Below are 14,222 nucleotides of genomic sequence, written 5' to 3'. Positions count from 1 at the left end.
TAATGTCTTAGCTCCTTTACAGTATTGACACACGCTGGTTAACTAACTAGTGGAGAGCAAAAAATGGAACACTAACTCCCCAGTTTAGTAACGATCTATGAGAAGGTTTGGGGGAAAATGCTTGTAACAAATAATGTAAGTTCCTGCTAGTATAACAAATCTATCTACCTAGGATACTTACCATAGCATCTGAGAGCCACACAGTATTTTAATGTATTTTTCCTCAAAACATTCTTGTGTTGTCAGGAAGTGCTATATTCTCATTTAATAAACGAGTAACTGAGGCACAGAAAGACTGAGTGATTTGCCAAACATGACATAAGCAGTCTATGGCAGAACTGGGTACTTAATTCAGGTCTCCGAAATTCCAGGTTAGTCCTAACCACTGGTCTATCCTTCCTCTATACAAAAAATGAGTAAAAAATATATCTGCAAAGCTAAAAAGACTTATAAAATACAGAGGGCCTGACTCCAGTGGTATGTAGAGGACTTTAAGGTGGCTTCTGAGGGAATGTTAGGTAGGGATGTACAGACGAATTAATTTTACTATCAGAGGGGTAGCTGTGTTCGTCTGGATCTGTAAAAGCAACAAAGGGTCCTGTGGCACCTTATAGACTAACAGATGTATTGGAACATGAGGTTTCGTGTGTGAATCCGACGAAGTGGGTATTCACCCACAAAAGCTCATGCGGCAATCCGTCTGTTAGTCTATAAGGTGCCACAGGACTCTTTGCTTATTTTACTATGTAACTATTTGTAATAGTAGTGAGAGAAGATTACTGTTATCTTGCTAATTTTGACTTTGGTGCCTGTTGTCAGACTATTGGCTATTTCCACTTTATTGACTAGTCTGTTTTTAGTCTATGACAGGCAATTCTGCATATTATTTAGCATATATTGAAAGTAATAAAATCTAAATAAAAAATAAAAAAGCAGTCTCAAGTCTCTTGTACTTCTGACTTTTCTGCAGACAGGTTGCACAGGTGAGCATCTTTTCCTGATCCTCAATGTTTTTTTTAGACTAGATGAAAATAGCAGCAACTCACACTTTTTGTTCTAAATAATGCAGAAAAGTGTGTTGCTAGGGCCAAAATTAGAAATGTGCTAAATAACACAGAGGAATTCTGACAGTCGCAATCAGGAGCACTGTTAAAATACCTCGTGCATTGTCTCTGGTACAGATTGCCTCCTTCCACAAAAAGAAACAAGTGGATTTTGGTAGCAGTTGGTCAAAGATTCTGTCATGTCTGCAAAGACAAGGAAGGAAAGTTTACATATCCTTTCCCAGGAGTTTTTTTGGGCACAGTCTGCACTGTATCCAGGGATGGAAAAGAGTGAGGTGGGTCCCACTGCTCTCTGCCACACAGGCTCCAGAAACTAATCCTAGAAGATAATCCTTATTCAATGCTCAAGCAAAAGACCAACCTTCAACCTCATGAAAGTCACTAGCGCTATTATTCCTGGGGGAAATTCCTTTCTAATCCCCAATCTGGAGATGAATGTAATCATTTCTATTTGAGAAGGAAACACAATAATTAGAGAGACACTTTCAATTTAATAACCAAACTTCTCTCTGAAAATATTTGAGGCCAATTTACACCAAGAGTTATGGTTTGGCCCTTCATCTGTTATTATTACAAACCCCTAGCACAGATAGGCAAAGCTGCTATTTTTATAGTGGCTACTATAAGGCTCAAGATCAGGGCCCCCTTGCGTTAGGTATGGTATACACAATTGAGGCCCCAAAGAGTTTATAATCTAAATAAACAAAGCCTGGGAGGGGACACTAAGGCACAGAGCAAAGCAATTCGCCTAAAGTCACTCAGCAGCTTAGTAAAAGATATAAGAATAGAGCCCACATCTCCTGACTTCCAGTCCAATGCCCAATCTACTGGACCACATTGCAATTTATACCTATGTAGTTTACTCTGGTTTCAAACAGAGATAAATTGTATAGGTGCAAATTACAATTCACAGTGCTTTTACATGGGCTTATCCTGATGCAACTAAACTAACAGCTGAAACCCCCGGTGTAGAGCTCTGTTAATGAACTTTGTTATAAAGTTTGTTAACTTTGACCCAGGAAAGCACTTAATTCATGCATGACATTATCCAGTGCACAATCTGGACTGTTGAACTGTCCCCTCAACTGTGCAACATGGGGTGCTTTTTACACTGCTTCACTGTGAGAGTAACCACTCCTGGTCTGCTCATACACCGCCTCTAGCATATAAATTACTCTCAGCTGAGTTATAAAAGTGCTCTCAGCCAGCCACTCCTGAATTATAGTACAGAGTATACAGCAAATTCCCAGTGTCAGAAATGTGCACCTTGTACTGCCCACTACCCTCCTGGACAATACAAGCATAGAAAGTCCCTCATTTCATTAATAGAATATGATATTCACAAATCCTGTTATCTCAAATGAAGTTTCCCAAACACTTCAATCCAAACACACACTTGTTAAGATAAAACAATAAAACAAGTTTATTAACTACAGAAAGATAGATTTTAAGTGATTAAAAATAATGAGGCATAAAAGTCAGAATTGGTTACAAAGAAATAAAAGGTAAAACACAAACTTATACCTAACTTAACAAGCTAAGTGAATTTAAAGCAAAAAAGTTTCTTTCACCATATGATTACACCAGTCTGGTTGGATTCCTCTGAGTCAGACACCTCTGCGAGCTCAATGATGCTTCCTTTGTCTTTCAAGTGTTGATGGCGTGAGTAGAGCTGAGGGGAGAAAGGTGATTTGTGTTCTCTGTTCTTCATTTTGATACCTTTTCTTCCTCTTTGAGAATCATTTCCAGTTGGGGTTCAGGAGCAGGGCCGGTGCAAGGAAGTTTCGCGCCCTAGGCGAAACTTCCACTTTGCGCCCACCACACACACACAGCTAACCCCACCCCCCGCGGCAGCTAACCCCCCCCATGCAGCAGCTACTCCCCCTCAGCAGCTAACCCCACCCGGGGAGACCCCCCCCCCCCACGGAAGCTAACCCCATCCAGGGAGCCCCCCTCCCATGGCAGCTAACCCCACCTGGGGAGACTCTCCACCCCCGCCCCCGCAGAAGCTAACCCCGCCCAGGGAGCCACCCCCCCCACGGCAGCTAACCCCGCCTGGGGAGCCCGCCCCAGCTCACCTCGGCTCCGCCTCCTCCGCTGAGCATGCCAGTGCCGCTCTAATTCTCCTCCCCTCGCAGGCTTGCGGCGCCGATTGGAGAAGACTTAGAGCGGGGGCTGTGTGCTCAGCGGAGGAGGCAGAGTGGAGGTGATCTGGGGCGGGAGCGGTTCCCCTGTGCGCGCCCCCCCTGTTACTGTGGGCGGCCCTTCCCATGCCCCTCCCACCCCATCCCCACGCACCTCCACTCCACCTCCTCGCCTGAGCGGGCTTTTAGGTGCCCCCAACCACTAGGCGCCCTAGGCGGCCGCCTAGTTTGCCTAAATGGTTACATCGGCCCTGTTCAGGAGACAGCAGGTCTGGGAGATGGGAACTTCCAGCTATTTCTTTGCCAACATGTACATTTCTCGCTCAGACCCTTTTTCCTGCCACAGAATGACCACTTAATCGGGTGATAGTCCATTTTGATTATGCTGACATCTGGCTGAGGTGCTGGCTAGTCTTCTGTTTCTGGGAAACTGGTTTGAAGCTGTTTCTCTAGACTTGGAACAACTCTTATACAGCAGAATTTTATAACGTTACATACAACGTTGCCACGCATTTTACCAGGACAAAAATATTCAGCAGATTTCATGATTCAGTGATCTTTCAAATGGTACCTCATAAGGTATACTTTGTACAAAATTTATTATAGTCTTGTAAAAAGGGTGAACATAAAAGTACAGACTGTCACAACATGTTTAAGTCTTATAGATTTAAGAGAATTTTCAGACAATAGCTGGAACTAGAGAGAAAGTAACACATATCCCTGACCTTCTTCAGGTTTAATCAGTGGCTCTGTGACTGGAATGGGGTTAGTGTATAAAAACACATTTAAAGTGAAGTGTTTAGCAGGTTCTACAGGTTAACACTGAGCAACAGCAGTTTCTCTTAAAAATTATCACTTTCTGTTCTCTAGTTTAATGAGACTAAATTTGTTCAGGAACATGCTTGATTGCAGTATGATCTGCTTAATTTTTTTCTCTATAGACTACTTTGCAGGGCAGGGAATTCTGTACAACTGGTTTGTCTTGTTACTAACATGCATAATCAAAATCATTTGGGTTTAACAAGCTGTAACTTTCTGTCAAAAGCTATTATATGTGTAAAAAGCCTGCAGCCAGAAAGGAGCTTTATATATCTTGTAGTCCCTGTCATAAAGAAAACCACAGAACTAAAGGAAACACTGTATTGCGCATGCATGTTCTGAGTATACTCGGGGTCTCTGCACCAGGTCTGTGGTTTGATTTTGTGGCACAGAAAGAGAAGTACAGTCTGTGAGATTGTGGCATTTTTTGGCATGGCTAGAACAGGATACATCATAATTCATGGATTTATGAAAGAACTGAACAGCAAAATCACTGGGCGAAGAGATTATGACATTCTTAAGGGGGAAAAATCTATTCTTTGCTGAAAGGAAAAAGACCTAGGTTTTTTCTTTCAAGAGTTCTCTCCACCTCATTTAGAAAGTACAGTACTTACAAATCTTCCCTTTAGTGGGTTTTCTAAAAGGCCATTTTTCTGCAGGTACATAGGTGAGGTGCTCACATTGGGATAGACTGCATGCCCAATGACTCATCAAGATTTTTGGAAGGAAATTTGAGTGGGTGAAAAAAAAAAAAAAAAGGTGGCCAACTAACATAAGAATTAAAAGTTGATGTGTGGGCAGATTTGTAGGGCAAAATCCTGCCCTGTGGTGCACAAGATAATGACCTGGCTCTTTGTCTACTTTTGTTACAAAGTGGGTGGCAAAAGGGGATGGGATGATGACACACAGATCTCTCTAAAAAAATTCTAGAGAGGAATTTCAAAAGCACTCAGCAAACTCCTATTGACTTCAATGGGAGCAGAGCAAGGCCAACCCGAAGCATTTCTGCAAATCTGACCACAATTTAATGTTGTCATTTCCTCACTTTAAGTGTTTGCACCTTTAATGTACTTTCAATGTTTTTATACATATATATGAAGCATAGCAAGATGAGAACTACTAAAAAAAATTAGAATGTCCAGCTACCACATACAGATTTATACTTATTTATGCCTATTGTGTGTCTTTAGTTGCTATTCTTCTATTGGAGAAATTGTATTGCCTTGCTGAAATTCAATAACAGGAAAATAAAAATGCAAAATAGCCCCAAACACCATCACAAAATGCTTTTCTGCTGTAGTATTTCCAGTAATCCATAGCATATCTGCTCTACTGCCTTGGGATGAAATAAGAAAATTAGGAGACAAAACAAAAATCGAGATGCCTTGTGACCTGTATGGTCATGTATGATCACCCAGGATTCTATTATCCTTAAAAAAATTCCCTAGGAAGTACCTAAGAAGAAGTGGGATGTGTGTGTGTGTATAAATAATATCATTTATACTTAATGCTTCTACAGGGTCTTGTAATTGGAGGATTATAAAGATGGACTTGCTTATTCTCTACTGCCTTGCACTTTATTACTTAGGCTCTGATCAGCAAAGCACTTAAGCACGTGTTTAACTTTAACCATGTGAGTAGTCCCCTGGCAATCAAAGGAACTATTCATGCGCTTGAAGTTAAACCTGTGCTTAAGTGTTTTGCTGGATCGGATCCTCTTGCGTCAAGTCAATGTAAAACACTCCCAATCAGAATTCTCCACTCGTTTCCCCCAGTGGAAGCATTTGACATCTGCTTTGCACAGGTGCAAATAGCTAAACAAGGTTCAAGGCACCAATCACAGTTTCAACCTTAATTCTCATTTCTTACTTTTAGTTGTTTTAAACCACTGTCCAAAGATGCACCTCTAACCTTTGTACAGGAAAAAAAATTAGTGACTTGAAAAAGCACATGTATCTCTAGGCTTCAGAAGGGCAGCCTCTCTCTCATTATTCTCTCTCTACACATCTTATGCCCTTTCTTCCTCACTCCTTTGCTCTTTTTTCTCCTATGTTCCTCTTCTCACCCTCTCTTCTATTGTTTCTGTATTGTTCCCTAGCTTGTGAGTGTCTTCTCCTCCCCTCAATCCCTGCCTAAGTCTCTTTTCCTAATCCACCAGACTCACCTTTCATAAGGCTTTTATTTGGCAAGTTCATTTATTTCTGAAATGAACATAGAAAAGCCAGGAAATTCAGATTTAAAGCTGTCTTTCATCTTGTATGTAATTTATGTCACTGTGCCTTTTCATGCTCACAACATGGTGAGTTATGGACGTACAGCCTAATACAAGACATCAGGGGACCCACACCAGTTGGGCTTAGAGCGTTAAGTTGAACTACATATTTCCTGTCTTTTGTCACTTTGTGTCACAAGCTTCACATTATTTAATTGGACATTTTGGTAAGTTACTTCTCTATAAAACCGCGCAGACCAATGTGATGAATGATCCAGGTGTACTCTGTCTTTTACAAAAAACAGGTATCTATCTGGCAGCGTTTCAGCAAAGGAGCTTACCCAACAAGATTTGACCGGCCCTTCCGCACCTGGGGAGCTGCTTTTTGTTATACATACACTGAGCTGTCTTTTCTCTGACTGGGCTTAAGAAATCAGTCTAATACCCCATTTAAAAATACTGTCCTGGTAGTCATTTAAAAGCAACATTCTACCAAATGGAACAAGTGGCTCTATTTAGATTGTTGGGTGGATGATCAATATCCACTGATAAAAATTTGTATAATTAACCATGTGGGAAATTATGCATAAAATAATCTATTAAAAAAAGTACAAGAAAATAGTAAGTTTTTGCTTGCTTCTAATTGCCAAGAGCATGGGAAAGAAAAATTCCAGTATTTCCTTAAAAGAACAGTTGGATCAATTTGGCTCATAACTTACTTTTTGTATTAACAAACTTTTATTTAAGCCAAGCCCAACAGAAATGCTTCCCTGATATTTTAAAAAATAATTCCAATGGAAACAGATCCTTGTTCAACATTAAGAAACAGCAACCTGTTTGGAGGCTCTCTCTAGTCACATATTCACGTCTGTCTAAGGAGTGTGAAGATATAGCAAAGCACCAAAAGTGTTCAACTCTCTAGCTGATTATTACATGATCAGTAAAGACAAACAGGTTATTATTGCTATTTTAGAACAATTGTTCAACGAAAAGGATCATCTTAGACATGCAACTTTTTTTGCCAGTCAAGTTTTAAGATGCTTGTGTGGGCAAAACAGCTGGTTATAGACTAGCATGAACCTAATCATTCTAGGTATCTATTTATAATGCAGGATCTGAGAGCCTAACAACTTTTTAATGGCAGCTGCAGTTTTAGGAAGTGAAACAATTATTTTGCACTAAATTTTCTACATCCTGTGTCGTGTGTATTTTTTTTATGAATGTGAAAAAATTCCTTTATTTTCTAGGGATAGTGATAGTCACACAATGGATTTTTTCCACATTGGATTATAAATGTATACATGTGTATTCCAGTAGATAACTCATTGACCTACTACAAGCTCTTTGTTTAAATTGTGATTTTCAAAGGCTTTGTATGTGCATTCTGGGATATGGGACACATATTCCTTAACTGGAAGTTATGAACCTGTGCAAACACTTCCTTTCCGAGATGTCTAAGGCCTGATCTACACAACAGACTATTTTTTCCACAGGACCTTATTCAGTGCATAGGATGGACATTCTCTGGGGACAAATCAGATTTCTGCAATGAAGGAGACTGTCTGTAGCTGCATCTGTTGGAAGGGGTGTAGTGAGTGAGGATGGTCTTCATGGTCTGAATGCTGGTCTGAATGCTGTCCTGGAAAACTGCCTTCTAATCCTGCCTATGCCACAGAGTTCCTATACAATGTGGGGTGAGTCACTTAAACCAAAAACTTTTCACAGATGGTTACTAAGGGTGAGATCCACTAAGGGACTTAGATGTTGCAACACTGAGCATCATGGCACCTAACATTAGGTTTCCAGAAAATCACAGAAGCAACACTGTGATCCATAAAGGCACCTAATTCAGCTTTGTGGATTGCAGTGTTGTTCCTGGGAGGACTCGGGGTCCAGATTCCCTGCTCTAGTCACTCTTTATTTTATCCACAGTGGAACAGCTTAAATAGGAGAAGTGGAGAGAGCTCCCCCAGCAGAATGTCTCATAGCTCAGTGGTTCAAGCACTCTTCTGAGAGGTGGGAGACCTCTGCTCAAATCTGGCAAAGAGGGGGTAATTGTATCCAGCTCTTCCACATCTCAGGCAAGTGCTGTAGCCATAGCTATAAGGGAGGCACCTCTTCTTCTGCCTGCCAGATTTTGAATGGAACCCAATCCACTAGGCAGCTTCTGAGCATGTCTCCTGGATCAGGCCCCACATGCAATTTAGGCAGCCGTAAACCTGTATTTCCCAGTTCGTGAATTGCTGTGGGACTTAGGTAGGAGATAGGTGGTCGGCTGCCTAGAGGGAGGCAGCAGTGTGCATGCTTAGAGGCTGAAAGTTAGGTGCCAAGAGAACTTTTACCCTGCCAAGTGAGCGTATGTGCCTACTGGGCTTGGTGAGAGTTTTGCGGATCGCAGTGAAACCAAAACTGGGATTTAAGCACCTAAGTGATACGTAAGTGCCTAAGGAGGGGGACATGGATCAGTGTTCATGTTACGCCCTGCATCAGCCCGGGCCAGGGAAACTAATGATCAACCAGCGGGCCAAATTGGGTGATGAATCCTGGTCATGTGCCACCTGAGGCATGTTACGCATATGCTAAGAAGAAGTGCCTACGGCTGGGGTTTAGGCACCTAAGTACCTATGAGGATCTAGGCCTCACTTCCTCATTTTCAGGGTGCCTGACTGGAGACCCTGGGGTCTGATTTGCTGAGCACTCACAACTGCAACTGAAGCCTGTGGGAACTCTGTTCTAACATATAAAATGCTATCTAATGCTAAATACTCTAAAAAATCAGGGTGCCTGACTGAAGAACTCTGGTGTCTAAACTTAGGCACTCAAAATTAGTGTATACTTTTGACCTTAGTCTCTCTATGCAGGAGTTCCCCCTCTATAAAATGGGGGGTAATAATACCCCCTCATTTCACAGGGGTATTGTGAAAATGAATTAATGTTTGTGAAACACTCAGATACTATAGTGATGAGTGTTGTAGAAAAGCTCATGAGTAAATTAATTTTGTCTTCAGAGTAGAGTTGAATAGTGTGCAGTAAATAAGGCCTAGGTCAATAGATAGAACAATGAGGAGAAAAGAAAATACTGAATAGCTGCTCATTACATGAGCACTACCCATCCTGAGGCATGTAATTTAAGACTATCAATGCACACACACAAAGGGGCTGAATTAAGCTTGCACAGGTGACCTTAATTCTGGCACTTCCTAACTTCTGAGTGCCTGATTTTAGAACCTTAACCATGTTCTTTTTAATATAGTTTTGTTTTGTTGTAATTTCATAGGTTTTAAAAAAAGCAAACTAAACACCCAACTTCCATCAGGTGGAATCATATTGACAACCACATGGTTCATCAGTAAAATCTTTAGATCCAGTGCAAAGACCTCTGCCACCTGAACTAACAAAGTAACTGATAGCAGTAGTAGGTTGTCATCCTCTATGTGGTCCAATACTAGAAGTGGACGAGACACATTTTGCCAGTGGATTTCCTAGCTATTTGCTGACAGCTGAGGAATGGTTTGACTCAGTAATCATGGTTTCCATTCCAGGCTCTGGAGGGGAGTGTTCTCTAATGGTCATGGACCCTTCTGTCAGTTCCCCCAAGACTTTATCTTTTTCTCAATCCCCTTCAACCTGTCCCTGCCCCAATTCTGTCTCTATCTCCTGGCTCCTCATCCTAGTCCCAGTCTCCCTGCCCAGCCAGTTCTCCCCACATATCCTGGCTCATCAGCTCAGTCTCCCCTCCCACAACTCCAGTGGTTTCCCCATCTCCCCTTGGCTTCTCATTCTATCTCGTTCTCCACTCTCATCCATTTCTCTCGCCCATTTCCAGTTTTAGTCTCTTCCTATCTAACTCCCCTCTGCTACTTCCACATCTCTCTCAGTCCCAGTTCCCCTCCCCCACACCAACCTAACCAGAAATTAGGATGAAAATTTCATTCTACATTTTCAATTATTATATATGCCAGATGCCATGATGGTAGATATTCTTGCATGAATAATTTTTACCCAGAGTTAAGGACAGATTAAAATGAGTACAAAGAAATCTGGGAAGTATAAAACAAAGCAGCATACTGCCTGCGAAAAAAAAATCAAGTTCTAAGCCATCTGGAGCTGGCAATTATGTCTATCCCTGCCAGATAGATTTTTTTAAAATACATTTTGGTTATAATTACTGTTTCATTTTGGAGATATGAGACAACTCCTTACTCACACTTTCATTAGTCTAACATCCTTTATAAAGACCCCTCAGCTGCTGAGAAAAGTCCTCGTCCTGAACTGTGTCCAAGCTGTGCTTGATACAGCTCAGGAACGGAGAATACAAGCTTGGCATTAAGCCATTTTTACACCCCCAGTTTGAGGGCTGTCCAGCAACGGAGCCAGTGCCAAATGTAAAGCAGAGCAATTACAGGACTGCTTTACTTTATGTTGGCTGCCCAGATTTCCCAAGGGGCTGTTCCAATAGCCAGGCATTGTCAGAACACAGCGCTACCATGGCCATACTCCGTTTCCTTCAAGGAATCCCTAATTTGCCAGATTCACCAGGTTTCTGAATGTTTAGCACTGCCAAAGCAGCACAATGTGGCTGAAGAGTACTCCATCTGAGCATCTGGTCCAAAGGATTGAAAACAACAAACAAGACTTTATTGGTTTGCATAAAAGACACTTTTAGCATAAAACAACTGATGGCTTGCAAATAAGTTGTGACAAGTTTCCAAAATTCAAATAGTTCAGTCTCTCCAAAATGCTGACAGTATTGTTAAAATTTCATGCTATAATCTCATTTTAGCAGTGGCATGTTGTCTGTACATGCAAGGCATGCATTATACGTCCTGCATGCCTGACTAGCTGTGTGTTATTCAACTGGCCTACCATGGGACAATTCTGTCCAGCCCCCTTGGGAGACACCATTTTGTGCACAGCATGGCCTCACATGTACTGTATATGTGAGGTCAGACAGCATGAAGGATGTCACTTTGGACCTAAGGCATGCAAGTGAGTTGTTCCATGTCTTACTAGAATTGTCACAGCACGCCCCGGGCCTCAGTTAAATTCAAATATATGTATTGCCTCTTTGCCAATATTTGCAAGCATCTTACTTACTGATGATTTCTTTGATACTTATTGAAGCTGCAGTTCATATATAATATAAAAGCATCAGTAATTGCATTTATCAGTCAAATCAAATTTAATAACCTGGAACTACCTAAATCCTATTCCATGTTTATAGTAGATTTACATGTCTATTGCTATAGAGATAGATATATACATATCACTCAAAGTACAGGACATGTAACAGCTGGAACACATAGTAATAATTATAGCGAAGGTACCTGAGCATTTCCATTATAAAAATAACATTTTTCAATGGGGGGTTGATTATGACTTTCTCAAATTTTACCTTTCTAGGTGACGTTTTCCAGATGGGATCTTTGGCCAAGGGTGAAGGTTTTAGGAAAGTTTGATCAAAAGTAGTTCAGCAATTACTGAGAACAACAAAAAATCTTGCAAATCTTTTTGGATAACTCTTGGGCCTTCATGTCTGGGAAAGAAAGATGAAAATTGGCTAAGAGATAAGCTCCCCACTGTAACCCTGTGAAAATCCAGTTTAGATTGTACCTGGCACACGGATGGTCATTTTTGAAAATAATAATAACTTTTCCTTTATTAATGATCTCGCCAACTATAACAATAGCCATATGGCTTGAGCTATAAAACAAAGTCTAGATCCTTACCAGCCTTCCTCCTGTGTCAGAGACCTGTATTACACCAGCAATCTAGAAGAAGAGGGCTGTAGCATGCATCAGAAATTACACATTCTACTAAAAATGTAAGTGGAGTTTGGAATTCCAATGTACCTTCCATTGCAAGCTCCACTTCTCAGGCTCCTGCCTCCCCCTTCCCCTTTACACGACTCATTCACATTTATTGCTTCTTTTAAAGAAGCCACTATCTTAGCAAGAACACCACTGGCTATGATTTTAAGCTCTTTGCTTTGATGTGCAAACGATATGCTTTACATCTTCATTACAATTAGCACATATGCATGATCAGATTACACAGGTAAACAGACACGTAAGCAGTTTCCTAGCTGTTGTTGTTGTTGTTACTCTGTTTTGTTTTGTTTTATCACGAAGCATACAGATTACATACATCTGCTGCAAATCTTTATTGGAAAACAAATACCAGTAATTACAATTAGAGATGGCTTTGATCTGAAAGACTACAGCCAGCTCCTCCCTCCCCAGACTTTGGGGATGCTTGATCTAAATTTTGGGCTTTATCTTGCCCTGATCTTAAATAAGGGGAGAAAGGGAGAGCAAGCCCATGTGTGGCTGCATAGGAACCTTCCGTGGCTCTGAGTGTAGGGGCTGGGAATCTGATACCCACACCAAGAGCAAATGGGTGGAGGGTAGAGAGTGGGAAGAAACTTTGTTTTGCCCCCTGAGTGCATAGTCTTAATCTTTAGACACAGATTACTGACATCAGAGACCATAATGTTTTGTTTGAATAAGGGCTTTAATGCTCATAGCCTGTCTTCACCTTGATCAAGAAGAAGTTGTGATGTGAGGACTGGGACTCAGGAGGTTTGGGCTATCTTCCACCATGTGTGCCTTAGGCAAAGCATTTCATTTCTGTGCCTTCTGCAAAATGAGGATAATATTAATGCTTACCCCCCTTTGCAAAACACTGAGCTCTAGGGATGAAAAGCATTACATGAACACCAATAATTGCTATTACTATGAATCTCCCATTGAGTCAGCAGGTCTAGGACCAGGGCCCATTGTCCTGTGTTTAATATATCACAGTGTGTTGCAATGGAAACGACTGTGACATCATAAATAGGATTATGACTCCACTGCAGGATAACGCAGGAAGAAAAGAAGGGCTATGGGGAAGCAAATCCTTATTAAAACAAATATTTTTGATAACTGGCAAGGGGTATACAGAAAACAAGTGAAATCATAGCAGCTGAACAGCTAGATGTGCACGTGTTATATATAAGCTATTTCCATATGGAACTGCTCCTTCAGAACTGAAGTACTCCGTAGCAAACTGCGACCAGTCTTTTGAATAATTGTGTCAGCCTTTCTACTTTCCCCTTCCACTCCTCCACATGCTCCTATAATGCCAATGCAATGGCTCCCATCATTACTAACAATTACATTAAATCCATTCAAGTGGATGCAGAAGCTGAAGTCAGCACAAAAAATTCAAATGATGACAGAAACAGCATGATATGCAGAAAGGGGTTGGTTATTATATCACATGTTTAGACGTATAGGTCAGTTCATCTTTAGCTAAATATCTAGTTATTTAACAGCTGTTATGAGTCAGCCGGATAGAGGATTAGTTTTTTTTTTTTAAAGTGTGGTGATGAAAAAATGCTTTAATCTTGAGTTACAATAGAAGAACAAGTTAGGTCAGGTCACATCTAATAATTGGTTCTCCAATACTACTTAAAAGTGTATCATTGTTCATATAGAAGGTGAAATGGTTTGACGTAGTTCTTCATACAGTAATCAGAAAATAGCTGAGAGGCTTTTCAGTGACTACTATGATTAAGCATTATGGGATAAAATCTCAGTGAACTGATACCAATCAAAATGCTTTATATACACCTCTACCCCGATATAACGCTATCCTCTGGAGCCAAAAAATCTCACCGCATTATAGGTGAAACCGTGTTATATCGAACTTGCTTTGATCTAACGGAGTGCACAGCCCTGCCCCCCCACCCCGAGCGCTGCTTTACCATGTTATATCCAAATTCGTGTTATATCGGGTCGCGTTATATCTGGGTAGAGGTGTAGTATGTAATCCTTCACTCATCATTCTCTCTTTTATCTACCTAAGCTATTATGCGTTCCCCATCATGATACTATCTAAGGACCTCACAACAATCAATTAATTTATCTTCACATCACCACTGTGATAAGGGGACTTGAGACACAGAGATTATGGGCCCAAATATTGGTTTTAATGTCC

The 14,222-nt window shown here is 41.0% G+C and overlaps 1 long non-coding RNA gene across 1 annotated transcript; it reads right to left on the bottom strand.

Moving 5' to 3' along the window:
* Positions 1-1,170: 1,170 nt before the first annotated feature.
* Positions 1,171-11,769, bottom strand: LOC117879529. The gene is made up of 3 exons (XR_004646297.1): positions 11,635-11,769; positions 2,636-2,736; positions 1,171-1,247 (listed from the first exon to the last, which is right to left on the bottom strand). It is a non-coding gene; the product is annotated as an uncharacterized LOC117879529 (long non-coding RNA).
* Between the last annotated feature and the right edge of the window lie 2,453 nt (positions 11,770-14,222).

This window comes from Trachemys scripta, chromosome 6 (assembly GCF_013100865.1).
Source record: "Trachemys scripta elegans isolate TJP31775 chromosome 6, CAS_Tse_1.0, whole genome shotgun sequence".
NCBI classification, from domain to species: Eukaryota; Metazoa; Chordata; order Testudines; family Emydidae; genus Trachemys; species Trachemys scripta.
Note: the sequence above shows the minus strand (reverse complement) of the source record. Positions and strands in the feature narration are given on the sequence as shown.